Below are 18907 nucleotides of genomic sequence, written 5' to 3'. Positions count from 1 at the left end.
AGTGTTGAAAAGATTTTGGCTCCCCATTTAAAAATAATATGGAGAACAAGCTACAGGATTCAACATACCAGAGTTTGAGGAGCTACAGCCGACTAGCTTTACCTAGCAAAAAAAAAATATATATACACTGCTCAAAAAAATAAAGGGAACACTAAAATAACACATCCTAGATCTGAATGAATGAAATATTCTTATAAAATACTTTTTTCTTTACATAGTTGAATGTGTTGACAAAATCACACAAATTATCAATGGAAATCCAATTTATCTACCCATGGAGGTCTGGATTTGGAGTCACACTCAAAATTAAAGTGGAAAACCACACTACAGGCTGATCCAACTTTGATGTAATGTCCTTAAAACAAGTCAAAATGAGGCTCAGTAGTGTGTGTGGCCGCCACGTGCCTGTATAACCTCCCTACAACGCCTGGGCATGCTCCTGATGAGGTGGCGGATGGTCTCCTGAGGGATCTCCTCCCAGACCTGGACTAAAGCATCCGCCAACTCCTGGACAGTCTGTGGTGCAACGTGGCGTTGGTGGATGGAGCGAGACATGATGTCCCAAATGTGCTCAATTGGATTCAGGTCTGGGGAACGGTCCATAGCATCAATGCCTTCCTCTTGCAGGAACTGCTGACACACTCCAGCCACATGAGGTCTAGCATTGTCTTGCATTAGGAGGAACCCAGGGCCAACCACACCAGCATATGGTCTCACAAGGGGTCTAAGGATCTCATCTCGGTACCTAATGGCAGTCAGGCTACCTCTGGCGAGCACATGGAGGGCTGTGCGGCCCCCCAAAGTAATGCCACCCCACACCATGATTGACCCACCGCCAAACCGGTCATGCTGGAGGATGTTGCAGGCAGCAGAACGTTCTCCACGGCGTCTCCAGACTCTGTCACATGTGCTCAGTGTGAACCTGCTTTCATCTGAGAAGAGCACAGGGCACCAGTGGCGAATTTGCCAATCTTGGTGTTCTCTGGCAAATGCCAAACGTCCTGCACGGTGTTGGGCTGTAAGCACAACCCCCACCTGTGGACATCTGGCCCTCATACCACCCTCATGGAGTCTGTTTGACTGTTTGAGCAGACACATGCACATTTGTGGCCTGCTGGAGGTCATTTTGCAGGGCTCTGGCAGTGCTCCTCCTTGCACAAAGGCGGAGGTAGCGGTCCTGCTGCTGGGTTGTTGCCCTCCTACGGCCTCCTCCACGTCTCCTGATGTACTGTCCTGGTAGCGCCTCCATGCTCTGGACACTACGCTGACAGACACAGCAAACCTTCTTGCCACAGCTCGCATTGATGTGCCATCCTGGATGAGCTGCACTACCTGAGCCACTTGTGTGGGTTGTAGACTCCGTCTCATGCTACCACTAGAGTGAAAGCACCGCCATCATTCAAAAGTGACCAAAACATCAGCCAGGAAGCATAGGAATTGAGAAGTGGTCTGTGGTCCCCACCTGCAGAACCACTCCTTTATTGGGGGTGTCTTGCTAATTGCCTATAATTTCCACCTGTTTGTTGTCTATTCCATTTGCACAACAGCATGTGAAATTTATTGTCAGTGATACTTCCTAAGTGGACAGTTTGATTTCACAGAAGTGTGATTGACTTGGAGTTACATTGTGTTGTTTAAGTGTTCCCTTTTTTGAGCAGTAATATATATATATATATATATATATATATATATATATATATATATATATATATATATATATATATATTTAGCCTAGGCTATATACAGTTGAAGTCAGAAGTTTACATACACTTAGGTTGGAGTCATTAAAACTTGTTTTTCAACCAGACTTTCTTGTTAACAAACTATAGTTTTGGCAAGTCGGTTAAGACATCTACTTTGTGCATGACACAAGTCATTTTTCCAACAATTGTTTACAGACAGATTATTTCACTTATAATTCACTGTATCACAATTCTAGTGGGTCAGAAGTTTACATACACTAAGTTGACTGTGCCTTTAAACAGCTTGGGAAATTCCAGAAAATTATGTCACGGCGTTAGAAGCTTCTGATAGGCTAATTGACATCATTTGAGTCAGTTGGAGGTGTACCTGTGGATGTATTTCAAGGCCTACCTTCAAACTCAGTGCCTCTTTGCTTGACATCATGGGAAAATCAAATGAAATCAGCCAAGACCACAGAAAAAAGTTGTAGACCTCCACAAGGTTGGTTCATCATTGGGAGCAATTTCCACACGCCTGAAGGTACCACGTTCATCTGTACAAACAATAGTACGCAAGTATAAACATCATGGACCACGCAACTGTCATACCACTCAGGAATGAGATGCGTTCTGTCTCCTAGAGATGAACGTACTTTGGTGCGAAAGGGAATATCAATCCCAGAACAGTAGCAAAGGACATTTTGAAGAAGCTGAAGGGAACAGGTTCAAAAGTATCTATATCCACAGTAAAACGAGTTCTATATCGAAATAACCTGAAAGGCCAATCAGCAAGGAAGAAGCCACTGCTCCAAAACCACCATAAAAAAAGCCAGACTACAGTTTGCAACTGCACATGGGGACAAAGATAGTATTTTTTGAGAAATGTCCTCTGGTCTGATGAAACAAAAATTTAACTGTTTGGCCATAATGACCATCGTTATGTTTGGAGGAAAAAGGGGGAGGCTTGCAAGCCGAAGAACACTATCCCAACCGTGAAGCACGGGGGTGGCAGAACCATGTTGTGGGTGTGCTTTGCTGCAGGAGGGACTAGTGCACTTCACAAAATAGACGGTATCATGAGGAAAGAAAATTATGTGGATATATTGAAGCAACATCAGTCAGGAAGCTAAAACTTGGTCGCAAATGGGTCTTCCAAATGGACAATGAGCCAAAGCATTCTTCCAAAGTTGTGGCAAAATGGCTTAAGGACTAGAGGTCGACCGATTAATCGGAATGGACGATTAATTAGGGCCAATTTCAAGTTTACATAACAATCGGAAATCTGTATTTTTGGACACTGATTTGGCCGATTTTTATTTTATTAAAAAAAATAAAGATTAAATAATGGTTTAACTAGACAAGTCAGTTAAGAACACATTCTTACATTCAATGACGTCCTAGGAACGGTGGATTAACTGCCTTGTTTAGGGGCAGAACGACAGATTTGTACCTTTTCAGCTCAGGGATTCAATCTTGCAACCTTACCGTTAACTAGTCCAACGCTCTAACCACCTGCCTCTCGTTGCTCTCCACAAGGAAACTGCCTGTACGCGAATGCAGTAGAAGCCAAGGTAAGTTGCTAGCTAGCATTAAACTCATCTTGTAAAAAAAAACAATCACTAGTTATAACTGTTATAACACATGGTTGATGATATTACTAGCTTATCTAGCGTGTCCTGTGTTGCATATAAATCGATGCGGTGCGTATTCGCGAAAAAGGACTGTCGTTGCTCCAATGTGTACCTAACCATAAACATCAATGCCTTCCTTAAAATCAAAACAGAAGTATATTTTTTTAAACCTGCATATTTAGCTAAAAGAAATCCAGGTTAGCAGGCAATATTAACCAGGTGAAATTGTGTCACTTCTCTTGCGTTCATTGCACGAAGAGTCAAGGTATATGCAACAGTTTGGGCCGCCTAATTCGCCAGAATTGTAGGTAATTATGACATAACATTGAAGGTTGTGCAATGCAACAGGAAAATTTAGATTTATGGATGCCACCCGTTAGATAAAATACGGAACGGTTCCGTATTTCACTGAAAGAATAAACATCTTGTTTTCGAGATGATAGTTTCCAGATTCTACCATATTAAATGACCTAAGGCTCGTATTTCTGTGTGTTATTATGTTATAATTAAGTCTATGATTTGATAGAGCAGTCTGACTGAGCGATGGTAGGCACCAGCAGGTTCGTAAGCATTCATTCAAACAGCACTTTCATGCCTTTTGCCAGCAGGTCTTCGCAATGCTTCAAGCATTGCGCTATTTATGACTTCAAGCCTATCAACTCCCGAGATTAGGCTGGTGTAACCGATGTGAAATGGCTAGCTAGTTAGCGGGGTGACCGCTAAAAGTGTTTCAAACGTGACTTGCTCTGAGACTTGGAGTGGTTGTTCCCCTTGCTCTGCATGGGGGGTGGCTGTTGTCAATGTGTTCCTGGTTCGAGCCCAGGTAGGGGCGAGGAGAGGGACGGAAGCTATACTGTTACACTGGCAATACTAAAGTGCCTATGAGAACATCCAATAGTCAAAAGGTATATGAAATACAAAATTGTATAGAGAGAAATAGTCCTATAATAACTACAACCTAAAACTTCTTAAGTGGGAATATTGAAGACTCATGTTAAAAGGAACCACCAGCTTTCATATGTTTTCATGTTCTGAGCAAGGAACTTAAACGCTAGCTTTCTTACATAGCACATATTGCACTTTTACTTTCTTCTCCAACACTTTGTTTTTGCATTATTTAAACCAAATTGAACATGTTTCATTATTTATTTGAGGCTAAATTGATTTTATTGATGTATTATATTAAGTTAAAATAAGTGTTTATTCATTATTGCTGTAATTGTCATTATTACAAATAATCTTTTATTTTATATAAATCGGAATCTGCTTTTTTTAGTCCTCCAATAATCGCTATCGGTATTGATAAATCATAATCGGTCGAGCTCTATTAAGGACAAAGTCAAGCTATTGGAGTGACCATCACAAAGCCCTGACCTCAATCCTATAGAACATTTGTGGGCAGAACTGAAAAAGCATGTGTGAGCAAGGAGGCCTACAAACCTAACTCAGTTACACCAGCTTTGTCAGGAGGAATGGGCCAAAATTCACCCAACTTATTGTGGGAAGCTTGTGGAAGGCTACCCGAAAGTTAAACAATTTAAAAAAGGCAATGCTACCAAATACTAATTGAGTAAATGTAAACTTCTGACCCACTGGGAATGTGATGAAAGAAATAAAAGCTGAAATAATTCTCAATTTCTGCCATTTCACATTCTTAAAATAAAGTGGTGATCCTAACTGACCTAAGAGAGGGAATTTTTACTCAGATAAACTCAGTTTCTCACAATTCCTGACATTTTAAGTGTATTTGGCTAAGGTGTATGTAAACTTCCGACTTCAACTGTACACACACACCTGGAGTCAAACTATCAATATAATCCAAAATATTGTGATGTGCAACTGTATATCAATCTCTCCCGCCCCCCCACTAATAAATTCCTCATCCTCTTATCCATTTGTAGAAAAACATGGTGTAGAGTATGTAAGAAATTCACACATAAAAGACAGGAAGGCAGCAGTATGCACTTGAATAAAGTACAGTATGTCATGCAGAAGAAATGGAGGGTGTTGATCTGAGTGAATGTGTAGCCTGTTTTGACAGCACAGTAATAGAAGGTGAAAGGCAGCAAGAATCCCCTTCCCTTCAGAAGCTGCTGTTAGCAGCAGAGCCACAGCAGCTCTCTTAGCTGTGGTCTCAATCTCAGCACAGCAGGCAATTTGGTAATCTCGTGCTATTTATAGCCTATGCATATCCAGGCAAAGTAAGACTGCATTCACTTTCATAATTGCATACATTAGTTGTGTGTGTGTGTGTGTGTGTACATACATATAAGGGGATTTTCTCCACCACAGGATGTCAGAGATGCCACAAAGGAAATTCTGGGGAAGGTGAGCAGACGGCTAGAAAAGAGGGAGGGGGTAGAACCTCTAGTTGTCAAGCAGCATGGAGGCAGAGGGGAGGAGTGTATTGGAGTGATGAAGGAGTCCCTTGAACAGACACAAATCAAGACAGAAGGAGCTTGAGCCATGAAAGGGGATTTGGGAGGCTGAGACAGTGTGAGAGTGAGTGAGAGTGAGAGTGTGAGAGAGAAATGACTGTGCTCGGCCCTGACAGCAGGTTACCGGCACTAGCAGCAAAAGACTGTTGCAGTGTCTTAAATACGCAGAGAAGCAGTCTGCCTGCCTCAGTCAATGTGCCTCATTTCACTGCACAGCTCCCCACTCAATCTACAGGAGAAGTCAGAGTAATAGATGACAAAGAGCCTCATCACACACAGCAATGAAAGGGTTCAGCATCAGCAGGGTCCTGGTACAACAACGCAAATCACTCATCTCCAACTGACAGACTGTGGCAGGGGAGAGTAAGGGAAGAAGAGTGACAGGAAATACAGAGGAGAGAACAAAGGAAGTGAGGGAGATGTCCATAGAGAAGAGAGGTTGTTGGGTGAAGGGCTATCCCGTGCTGCTGTGGTAAAGGCTTCAGGGCTGCAGTGACAGTGAGTCCTTTACATTTGAGTAATTTAGCAGAAGCTCTTATCCAGAGAGACTTACAGTAGTGAGTGCATACAATGTCATACTTCTCCGTACTGGTCCCGTGAGAGTTGTTTCACTCGGACACTAAACATGAATAATGGAGCCACACCCCGCAGCCATCGGACCCTACTGTACACCAGCCAGCACTGCGAATAATCACACACACAGCTAGCCTGTGAATAATAAACACAGACTTACATTAGCATCCTCCACAGAGACTCACATGCAAGCTCACACAGAGAGTGGAATTGAATTCTCTTCCTCATATATCCTCTAAAGATATAGGCTAGGCTCCTGATGAGACAAAAAAGGCAATTGTGGTAGGCTACAATTCATGAATATCTTCTGATATTATTTTTGTCTCACAGAAACAGATTGTCAATAAAGATATTCAACAAATGAAAAGCAGAATAAATAAACATCCTTCATTGTAATGAAGGCAATGAATTCTTGATAGGGAAATGAAAATTATCATTTGGTACAGACATTAGGGTTTAGTGAGTGCAAGACTGCAAGTCCTCGAGCTCCAGGTCAGGACAGTGTGCTGAAGTGTGTTATAGCTCCTCTAGTCTCTACATATGGCCTAGATTCACCCAGCACACATCAAGTCAGATCACACAACATTAGAGGTTGACCGATTAATCGGAATGGCCGATTAATTAGGGCCGATTTCAAGTTTTCATAACAATCGGAAATTGGTATTTTTGGGCGCCGATTTTTTTCATCCTTAAATATAAATGAATAAATAAATATATATATATTTAAGGATGAAAAATATATATATATTTACCCCTTTTTCCTCCCCAATTTCGTGGTATCCAATTTTTTTAGTAGCTACTATCTTTTTTTATAATACCTTTAATTAACTAGCCAAGTCAGTTAAGAACACATTCTTACTTTCAATGACGTCCTAGGAACGGTGGGTTAACTGCCTTGTTCAGGGGCAGAATGACAGATTTTCACCTTGTCAGCTCGGGGGATCCAATCTTGCAACCTTACCGTTAACTAGTCCAACGCTCTAACCACCCGCCTCTCGTTGCTCTCCACAAGGAAACTGCCTGTACGCGAATGCAGTAGAAGCCAAGGTAAGTTGCTAGCTAGCATTAAACTCATCTTATAAAAAAAAACAATCACTAGTTATAACTGTTATAACACATGGTTGATGATATTACTAGTTTATCTAGCATGTCCTGTGTTGCATAGAAATCGATGCGGTGCGTATTCGCGAAAAAGGACTGTCGTTGCTCCAATGTGTACCTAACCATAAACATCAATGCCTTCCTTAAAATCAAAACAGAAGTATATTTTTTTAAACCTGCATATTTAGCTAAAATAAATCCAGGTTAGCAGGCAATATTAACCAGGTGAAATTGTGTCACTTCTCTTGCGTTCATTGCACGAAGAGTCAAGGTATATGCAACAGTTTGGGCCGCCTAATTCGCCAGAATTGTAGGTAATTATGACATAACATTGAAGGTTGTGCAATGCAACAGGAAAATTTAGATTTATGGATGCCACCCGTTAGATAAAATACGGAACGGTTCCGTATTTCACTGAAAGAATAAACATCTTGTTTTCGAGATGATAGTTTCCAGATTCGACCATATTAAATGACCTAAGGCTCGTATTTCTGTGTGTTATTATGTTATAATTAAGTCTATGATTTGATAGAGCAGTCTGACTGAGCGATGGTAGGCACCAGCAGGTTCGTAAGCATTCATTCAAACAGCACTTTCATGCCTTTTGCCAGCATCTCTTCGCAATGCTTCAAGCATTGCACTGTTTATGACTTCAAGCCTATCAACTCCCGAGATTAGGCTGGTGTAACCGATGTGAAATGGCTAGCTAGTTAGCGGGGTGACCGCTAAAAGTGTTTCAAACGTGACTTGCTCTGAGACTTGGAGTGGTTGTTCCCCTTGCTCTGCATGGGGGGTGGCTGTTGTCAATGTGTTCCTGGTTCGAGCCCAGGTAGGGGCGAGGAGAGGGACGGAAGCTATACTGTTACACTGGCAATACTAAAGTGCCTATAAGAACATCCAATAGTCAAAAGGTATATGAAATACAAAATTGTATAGAGAGAAATAGTCCTATAATAACTACAACCTAAAACTTCTTACCTGGGAATATTGAAGACTCATGTTAAAAGGAACCACCAGCTTTCATATGTTTTCATGTTCTGAGCAAGGAACTTAAACGCTAGCTTTCTTACATAGCACATATTGCACTTTTACTTTCTTCTCCAACACTTTGTTTTTGCATTATTTAAACCAAATTGAACATGTTTCATTATTGAGGCTAAATTGATTTTTATTGATGTATTAAGTTAAAATAAGTGTTCATTCAGTATTGTTGTAATTGTCATTATTACAAATAAATAAATCAAAAACGTAAAAATTGTGAATTTTATTGTATTTCAAAAATAAGGCGGATTAATCGGTATCGGCTTTTTTTGGTCCTCCAAGAATCGGCATCGGCGTTGAGAAATCATAAATCGGTCGACCTCTACTCAACATACTGTCACACAGCCAGAAAGATGTAGCCAGAACAGACACGCTGGCATCTTATACTTTTGTATTCAGTACTTTTCTTAAGGACTTTGTATGAGCGGAGATGTTAAGAGCTCATCTCAGAGGCTTTAGGAGTAGTTAACCATTCATCATTACTGATAGAAAGAATCCTTCTCTCAATGACATTATTATACCACACAGGGCTGCCTGCTGTCCGTCTACCTCTCTCACATAGGTGCCAAGAAGCCAAGCAACGTGTGGACAAGTCTTCATTAGAATCTCAAGCAACCAACATTAACACATTTAACAAAATGAGGGCAAGAAAGCAAGCAGATGTCTCAATGGTGTGAAGACAGGTAGGGTTGGAGAGAACTTAACACATGTCCAACAGCGCTAAATTGAAAGCCATCTTATCCTACGCCCACTGAATGCATTAGAAAGTGACTAGAGTGGCAGGCAGAATTGATCCCATTAAGAGGAGTGTGAAGAGAGAAGTGGGATAGGCTACATGAGAGATTCCCCTGATAGGCCTCTTTTTGTCAAGAGGCCTCTTTTTGTCTGACCTGCATAAAAAGAGGCCATCAGAGATAAGGGGTGTGTGTGCGTGTGATAATCTATGAGATCATAGGCCTAGTGAGAGATGCTTAGAGAGGATTTCTGCAAAGTAAACTGCAAATGCTTGCAGAGGCAGCAGTTGCAGGGAGCCCTGTGGAGCAGAGAGCATAGAGACAAGTCCAACAGGTTGTTTATGACTGTACAATAGCCTCACATACTGGGGGTGAAGATGACCAGTGTTTGTGCATGAGCTTGACACATAAATACAGGCCATTGGCATTTCCATGTCTATGATGGAACCATAGCTAGACTGTTGTTAGCTTTGTGCTTTGCAATGCATGCCAGCTCAAGACAAAGAATTGCACTGCGGTTAGATCAAATTATTCACATACACATGGTTAGCAGATGTTATTGCAAGTGTAGCGAAATGCTTATGCTTCTAGATCCGACAGCGCAGCAGTATCTAACAGGTAATATCAACAATTGCACAACAAAACCTAATACACACACAATCTAGTAAAAGAATGGGATAAGAATATAAAAATATATGGACGAGCAGTGACAGATCGGCTAAGATGCAATAGATAGTGTAGGATACAGTATATATGAGATATGTAAACATTCTTAAATTGGCGTTATTAACGTGACTAGTGTTCCATTTATTAAAGAGGACAATGATATTAAGTCTAAGTAGGCAGCCGCCACTCTGTGCTAGTGATGACTGTTTAACAGTCTGATGGCTTGAGATTGAATAACAGCTTCCATCTCTGTCTGTACTGACCTCGCCTTCTGGATGGAAGCAGGGTGAACAGGCAGTGGCTCGGGTGGTTATTGTCCTTGATGATCTTTTTTGCCTTCCTTTGACATCGGGTGTTGTAGGTGTCCTGGAGGGTAGGTAGTTTGCCCCCGGTGATGCGTTGTGCAGACTGCACCACCCTCCGGAGAGCCTTGCGGTTGTGGGCGGTGCAGTTGCCGTACCAGGCGGTGATACAGCCCGACAGGATGCTCTCAATTGTGCACCTATAAAAGTTAGTGAGGGTGTTCAGTGACAAGCCATTTTTTTTCAGCCTCCTGGGGATGAAGAGGTCGCCGCTGTGCCTTCTTCACCACACTGTGTGTGTGTGGACCATTTCTGTTTGTCTGTGATATGTACACCGAGGAACTTGGAAGCTTTCCACCTTTTCCACTGTGGTCCGGCTGAGGTGGATAGGGGGGGTGCTCCCTATCCTAGTACAGGAGGGGGATGAGAATGCACCCTTGTGGGGCCCCAGTGTTGAGGATAAGCAAAGTGGAGGTGTTGTTTCCTACCTTCACCACCTGGGGGCTGCCCGTCAGAAAGTCCAGGGTCGAGAACCAGGGTCTCAAGCTTAATGATGAGTTTGGAGGATACTATTGTGTTGAATGCTGAGCTGTAGTCAATGAACAGCATTCTTACATAGATATTCCTCTTGTCCAGATAGGATAGGGCAGTGTGCGTGTAATGGCGATTGCATCATCTGTGGACCTATTGGGGCGGTAAGCAAATTTAAGTGGGTCTAGGGTGACAGGTAGGGTGGCGGTGATATGGTCCTTGAATAGTCTCTCAAAGACAGGAGTGCTACGAGGCGAAAGTCATATCTCTACTACTCTCTCCCCTCTTTTCAAACATAAGAAAACGGGATGGGCGCCTACCTGAATAGAAACTAGTTTTCGGGGCAAAACATTTAACTGTTTGGACAAACAATAACACCCCGGCCAGGTCAGGCCCAGCAGAGGTCAAAGTCCAGGGAAACATGAGCCATGGAGTGGGAACAAAGAGTAGCATCGCATGGCAGAGGTTAGGGTGCTGGTAACCCTAGCCTACACAAATGTAGGATTCATTTAGGATAACCCTAAATCACAATATTGATCCATAGGTGAAAGGAATCTGGGTACATCCCACTGTGAGGACCTCTAATGCACTGTTCCATCTGAAACCATTCAACTAAGATACATGAAGGCAGGAGCTACTCCTGAAGCATTTAAACAAAATCTCACTGCCGATTGGTACTTATGACACTAGGCCTTTCCTTCTCTTGCTAGAACAAAAGTGGTACCTGCAACGAACCTACGGATTCTACTTTTAGGATCGCAATGCTCGTCAGTGGCCAACAACTCGACTTGTGCTCTTTTTGTCAAACATTTTTTTACCCCCTTTTCGTGGTATCCAATTGTTGGTATTTACTATCTTGTCTCATCGCTACAACTCCCTTAAGGGCTCGGGAGAGACGAAGGTCGAAAGCTATGCGTCCTCCGAAACACAACAACCAAGCCGCACTGCTTCTTAACACAGCGCACCGCCAACCCGGAAGCCAGCCGCACCAATGTCTCAGAGGAAACCCCGTGCATCTGGCTACCTTGGTTAGCGCGCACTGCGCCCGGCACGCCACAGGAGTAGCTGGTGCGCGATGAGACAAGGATATCCCTACCGGCCAAACCCTCCCTAACCCGGACGACGTTAGGCCAATTGTGCGTCGCCCCACGGACCTCCCAGTCGCGGCCGGCTGCGACAGAGCCTGGGTGCAAACCCAGAGTCTCTGGTGGCACAGCTGCGCCACCCAGGAGGCCGACTTCTGTGCTCTTTGATTGGCTCAAACTCCACATGGGGAGCCAACAAAAACTTTTTTTTTTAATAAAAAAAAAATAAAAAAGGCGTTTTCACCATCCATCTACAGATGAGCCAGTCACACTTAATATGCAATGTAGGCGATAGGATTTTGGCTAGCTAAGTGCACAGACACAATGCACAAAACACTATCTACTTCCTCCAAGCTAGCTAACCACTGTAGCTAGTATTGACATAATTAAATCACAATGGATTAGCTAGTCTCTATTAAAACGTCTGCCCGTGTTAGCTAGCTAAGGACACTGCACTGTTGTGCTAGCTAGCGAATATGCTAACATTAACTAGCTAAACATTTGGCTATGGGCTGGCACTGGCAGTATGGGATTCTGGAGAAAAAAAAGCAACAGTGCAGATAGCTTGGAATCTAGACCCTAAGCACGGATAGGCATTGCCAAATAACGCTACTGCAACCTTCTGGTTTAGAGTATTTTAACAAGGCTGAGTGGCTGACGAATTTCAAGGTCTTTGCTGTGTGAACACAAAAAAGGGATTGACCGCCGACCCTCTGTTCAGAGGTACTAAGTACTGTCGGCAGGCAAACGTTTGACAATCCTACCAGTGTGTGAGAGCTTTAATACTCACCCAAACTCTACCCGAGTCCCTGCCTCACCACAATGAGGTTAATGCTGCAAAACAAACCAACCAACACGGTCAGAACATGCAGAATGACTGTCTGGCACATTATAACATTCCCCAGAGGCTCAGAGGAGTTGGTTGGGGAGGAACTAGCGACAGCAGGGGTTTATTTTCCCCAAAGCTATCTCTGATATAGTAACGCAAAGGCCTGGAGAGATGCAACAGCTAGGCAGCCTGTCAGCAGAATGCTGTGTGTGTTTAAAGAGCAGAGCAGCACTGTTCAGACTGGACATCAGCTCTCCATCCCAGCTAGATGGCCTGTCCAATAACAGACATAAACCACTACAAGAGCAGTGTCTGACAGTTAACTAACTTCCTGAAGCTACTATTCTTAGACACAGGAAACTGAATTGGCATACTCAAAATTGAAGACGTTCCAGGAGTTGAGTGTGAAGTAGTAACAATTACTGCAAAAAGTAATTATAGCTATTTATGCAGTGTTAATGACACTGCTAGTTGACACTCTCAGTACCCCAGTCAAGGACTGAAGAGAGCATTGAGAGAATTAAACTAGTGCTGCTTGTCTTAGTAATAAGGGTGATAACACAACATGGCTGTACGGTGGAAGGCTTTCACAAAGAACATGACCAGCCCCCCACCATAGCGGAGTAGTCAGAAAGAGAGACTGCAGACAAGCACATCACTAAGCATGCTCAGACTACCAGAGCAATCATCCTCCTTAAGTATCAATCAATAGCTGATGCAAGTTCCTCTCCTTTTCCAGAAACCGTTCTCAAGTGTGATTTCTTGTCTTGGTACATCTTGATTGGCCAGCTAGCCATTGGATGATGGCTGCCTTTGGCCTGATTGAACTGCTGTTGAGTCAAACGTGCTACATCAAGTTCAGAGGTGACTTGCAAGCTGATAAAATCCTTGAAATCATCTGCTTTCAGGAAGTAAACCTAGCATATAACCTGCAAAATGATCAAAGAGCTCAAAGAGGGTGTCTGGTAAAACTGTTAAAAGAGTTCATAAATCTAGACACTTGTAAGTGTCTACTGATCAATTGTTGAGAATTCCTCCGTCTTTGATGCTGGTTGTTATTTGAAGTTCGCTTGTACAAGTTGGCCTAAATTCCATCAAACAGCAGATGATAGTAGATGGCTTCCCCACTGAGACAGATGTATCATCTAGGACTTATCCCGTGTTCCATACAAACAGGTCAGTCTGTCAAGAACAATGTAGATAGGCTATATGAGTCTACCCCCCACGGCCCCACCAGTTACATAACAACCAACATAATTATCTCCCTTTCATTGAGGGCTCAAAATCCAAAGTTAGGCATCTACAATAGAGATGCTACTACCTAGGGAAGTGCGGGGAAAGCAGGGGAAACCACAGGCTAAAATACAGGACAGGCAAGCAGCATACATCTCTTCCCTGCAGTGACTTCACAACACTTCCTGCTAACTAGGTGACCACAGGGCCAGAACAACCTCAGCCCTGTGTGGACAAGACAATGAGGGTCACATATGAATACCACATCCCCAACAGAAATAGGCCAAACAGGTAAAGCCCCCAGTCCACAGCAATTTGACAAAATACTTGTGCACACTCAATATGGCTGAGGTGCAGGCTAGGCCTAGCTACTGACGTGACATTTCTATGATATGCCCGCTCCCAGATTAAAATGTCACGATCAGAATCTATGATACCAAACAACAGTCAGTCCGTCATCCACCATCAATTTAACAGTCAGCCAGTCAGGTTAGCCAGCCAGGTTAGCCAGCCACAGCCAGTCAGGTTAGCCAGCCAGGTTAGCCAGCCACAGCCAGTCAGGTTAGCCAGTCAGGTTAGCCAGCCACAGCCAGTCAGGTTAGCCAGTCAGGTTAGCCAGCCACAGCCAGTCAGGTTAGCCAGCCAAATATGTAACAAAGTGTCTTGATGTGAGCTCTTCTGCATGGCTCAGTCTGTAGGAGGAAGTGACCTTCTGTTCCCATCGGCGCAACATTTATCTTTTTCTCATTAATTCAAATCAGCTCCCACAAACACAAAACCCTGACTGATGCCTTCCAAAGCCCAACATTTGAATAATTAACCATGGCCACCTGACCGTTCGCACAACAGGGGGTTGTGCAATTGTGTTCTAAAAGACGCTGAAAACATAAGAGTAAGGCAACAAGGGATAGATGGCATTCAGTGACTGAGCTTCAATCACCTCTCCTGTAAATCTGTGTCTACTATATTGAGCTGTGGAATGTCTCTCGGTGTGGTCTTTAAATCATCACTTGAGAGTGATCACTGAGATAAAAAAAGGTTTGGGTTGCAGCAGGTCTCAGACATGGCAGGCAGCGCTGCTGTCGACTTGTCAAGTTAACAATGTCACCCTTCTCGGTGACACACACACTGCGGTCGGCCTGGGAAGGCAAGAGTTACTGAAAGTAGTGGTGTAAATGTGATTCTTAGTCAGTAAACCTGTGAGTGTGTTAAAACGACAACCACATTCTACCAAAATCTGTGTAGGACCTTTTATAGAAGTAAAGAAGATGTGTGCTTTTACACACCAATGCAAACACTCAATTAGACAAATAACACCGTAGGCAGTTATTCTAATCTGGGTTTTGGGTCAGATTGGTGTAAAATGATTCTCAGCAGGGAGCGAATGTCTCACTGGGTCTCAGTGTGTGTGTGTGTCAGGCCAGCAGCTGTGCTCTCCTTAGAAATGTGAGGGTCCCTGTGGCTGTCCAGCAGGCCCAGTAGCAGGAAATACATGCACCTCTCAAGGAGCAGCCTGCCTGGCCAGCCGCTGCCCAGATGGAGATGCTCGCCCACTGTGTTTGTGCCTCAGACCGCCACCACAATGCCCCTTTTCTGCTGGGCGGTAGGCAGGGCCGGAGGGGTCTCGCCCTCCATGTGGGCCCCAACACAACACTGCTCCTTCCTTCCACAGCTGCTGAACAGAGAGAAGGAGACATAGGAGCACCAGAGGGAGAGAAGAGAGAGCAGGGCTAATATGGCTCTCTGCCACCTCTACTCCCATGTTACATTGAGACCACAGTGCCAGGGTTGTTTTAATGACATAGAATAATATGAAGCTGAACGGCTACAAGGCCAGCCTCTTTGAAAGCTGCACACTGACTGCACTGTGTGAAAATAATTATAGTGCATTGTGTTACACTTATGGTGGTGCTACTAAAACATGTTGTTAGTATGACATGGTTCTGATTGGATAAGTTAAATGGATCCTAGCATGATCCACCACATACAGAAGCCAGGGGTCAGAGTGCATGTCAACAAACACCATCTAGGCCTAGGCTACTTCTCTCACCATCTTACTGCTAGATATTCAAGAAACAGAATGTAGCTCAAATGCATGCCCCAGATGTGCCTTGTTGAACGAGACAGCAGGGAGTGTGGGGCAATTTCTTTCCTTCCCGGCCCCTAACAACCCGCACAGGCACTGCTCAGACACAAACAACTAACCAACTCATTAACTTCAAAACTACATTTCTCCTCTAAAAACAACTATGCCAAGCCAACTTAAACTGACTGAGGATGATGGAGGTAAAAGGGAATAAAAACAGGAACATCTAGGTACGCTAGTCTAGTGCCCACCAGATCATCTTAATGCCACTTTCAATTGAGGACTACACAAGTCTACAAACAAAAACCAACATGCATTCCAGAGGGAAAAAAAAACATTTGGGAGGAGAAAGAAATAGAAAGTGGCAACTGTTTAAAGGTCAGGGTCCTTGGCCTGTTGGCCAGGCTTAAGATGTCTAATGAGAGAGTGTACAGCAGACAGAGAGCAGCCATTACCTCCCTTCCTGCTGAGTGTGTAAGCTGAGCTCTGAGATACTAAATACTTCATAGAGACAAGGGGGAGCAGAAATGAGCTCCAGCTGACACCTTGTCTTCTTCAGCCTGCCATGCTCAGAGGCTAATGCAATCTACCATCAGTCAATCCATCAGTCGATCAATACTGCAGTGTGAGCTATTAACAAAGAGCAGAGGAAGGTGTATTGATGGTTTGGTGTGGTCATGCATTCCGTACCTGCATGGGTCTGCCTCAGTAGATGGGGTCTGTCGCTATCTCACTAGATAACCATGGTGCATGAATACTGGAGCAAAGCGAAAGATACAGGTTGGTTGTTTTGGAACAAAACCAAGGAGTGTGCAAAACAGACAGGGTTGGCTTAGACTGTGGACAACGTGTATATTGTGTCCAAGGTTAATAAAATAAAATTACATCATGAGCACTTGACTCTCAAATAGATTGTTACAGTTGCTGGTTAGCTAGCTAGCGAATTTCAACCATATTAACACTGACATAAAATTATTTAAAACACCTCAAAACAAGACATGGTATCAATAAGTCTTCAAATGAGCCACTTATAATTCCCAAATGGTAGTTTGCTTGCAAGAATGACAATCTGGCCATCCAGAATCACAACACGCCGAGTTCTGCCCCATGGAAGAACTCGCATCATTTTCATGACGTTGTCAGCTAACCTATCTATTCAGCAACTCTTGGTAACAAAATGGAAATTTGCTTGCAAACTTCTTAAACAGTGCCTTTTGACAACTGCCTTCATCAGGGTATCAGTAGATGGTCTGCTTGCCTTTACAGATAGAGATGAGAACAGCCCTGTCTTCAATTACTGCATACCAATTCTATAGCCTACCCTTATGCCCTAAGTGCATACTTGCTCACTTACCTTGAGTGCACAAGAGCACACTTTGGGATAATTGGGACGCAACCACTCACTCAGCCTCCATGTGCCAGGTGGACAACCCAACAAGGCAGCAGAAGGCCCAGCTCTGACAACATAGAGCCCAAACATGTTTCAGTCTGGTTTCCAGATACCTCGGGGGATAATGAAAGGCAGGATCAACTCCTCCCGCCATCTTGATTACAGATTTTTCTCTAATGGAAAACCCGAAGCTCAAGTATCTGCTACATTACACTTTGCACTTAATAACCATATAGTGAAGACGGGGCATTTGTTAGGCAGAGAAGTGATTTAGTTCATTACTCCTCTATGATGCCCAAATTGTTCATGTGACATGTTGGATGTGACATCCAAGACCCCTGAAAAGTAAAACAAAATATTTCACATTGCATTCATTATAGGCTTTTGACACCGGTTTCTTTAAACCTAACTGACAGCACATCATGCCAAGTACAACAATATTATGGTGCTCTGTCACATTGACAATACTATACTTCCAGGCTTACAGCCTAACTAATACCAGAAGAAGAGACAACCAAAACAACTGGACATAACCAAATGCTCTAGCTTCTGATTACCGCTATGGCTCATAATAACAAAGACAAGGTTGTAGCTAAGTGTGGCAACAATGAGTTGAGGCTACATGGTTTCAGACAGGCATGCCACAGCACGCGATAACATGGGGTTACATTGCAACATTTGTAATGATAGGGACAACAATGTTAGAAAACGTTGACGGAGGATCGATTGTGACAACATCCTCAATAAACCTAAATCACAACAATGAACAAATCACAAATGGTCAGATATTAGTATGGAACACAGAACCATATTCACTCACAACAGTGTAACTACATTGAGCTGTGCACGAGGCCAGGCGATTAACAATACAATTCAGGCATGCAGTGACACATTTTTCCTTGCAGACAATAACATACCCACTTCCTGTTTTCCTTGTCGTTTTTGCTGAGCTGTCAGCGGCCACAACACAAACAACTCAGACAAACTACCCGTCAAATAACCCTTTGGTCCCATCAATTGGCTGACCCTCCTAGACGCGGCACCAGTCAGTCAATGTGACTGATCGAAGGAACTCGGAGGTCGCTAATAATGTAGCTAGCTAATAGCACCGGTTAAATGGGTGGAGCCGTTGAACAATTCAAAACAACTTGGAATTACATCTAATAGATGTAGCTATACTGGCGGTAAGAAACTCAGTTCAAAAATACAAAACCGCCTAATATTTCAAAAATATTCTCAAGCTTTCCTGTGCTGAGATGGTGTGCTGCAACACCGCGCTAGAGACACTGCTTGAGTGTGCAACAACTCACCGTAAGAGATCGCTTTATGTTGACCAGATGTCTTTACAACTTAACGCGGCAGGCCATGAAGATGATGTCTGTTATTTCGAGCATCCAGTTTGTCTACCGTAAAAAGACGAATATCCCAATTTGACGTTTGGACGCTCGCTCTATGCGGAGTTCGCACAGGCCTCGTAAATGAAATGGATGGCCTCCCCCTCCTTCCAACCAGCAGTACTACGCATGCGCTAATTTATTGGCAGCAACACACACGGGAAGTTCAGCTGACTGAAGACGTGTGAGCT

At 43.5% G+C, this 18907-nt stretch overlaps 1 protein-coding gene across 2 annotated transcripts in view; it reads right to left on the bottom strand.

Annotated features, from left to right (window-relative positions):
* LOC110526572 (tyrosine-protein kinase CSK) overlaps nucleotides 1-18849 on the bottom strand; it is a 44047-nt gene extending 25198 nt beyond the window's left edge. The window contains exon 1 of one of the 2 annotated variants that reach the window (XM_021607650.2): nucleotides 18633-18849. The gene's annotated coding sequence lies outside the window, so the exon portion shown is untranslated. Of the gene's footprint in view, nucleotides 1-18239; nucleotides 18384-18632 lie in introns of those variants that run through there. The other variant, XM_021607651.2, reaches the window with a different exon arrangement.
* Between the last annotated feature and the right edge of the window lie 58 nt (nucleotides 18850-18907).

Source organism: Oncorhynchus mykiss, chromosome 6, assembly GCF_013265735.2.
Source record: "Oncorhynchus mykiss isolate Arlee chromosome 6, USDA_OmykA_1.1, whole genome shotgun sequence".
NCBI classification, from domain to species: Eukaryota; Metazoa; Chordata; class Actinopteri; order Salmoniformes; family Salmonidae; genus Oncorhynchus; species Oncorhynchus mykiss.
The sequence above is the reverse complement of the archived record's forward strand: the minus strand, read 5'-3'. Positions and strand labels throughout refer to the sequence as shown.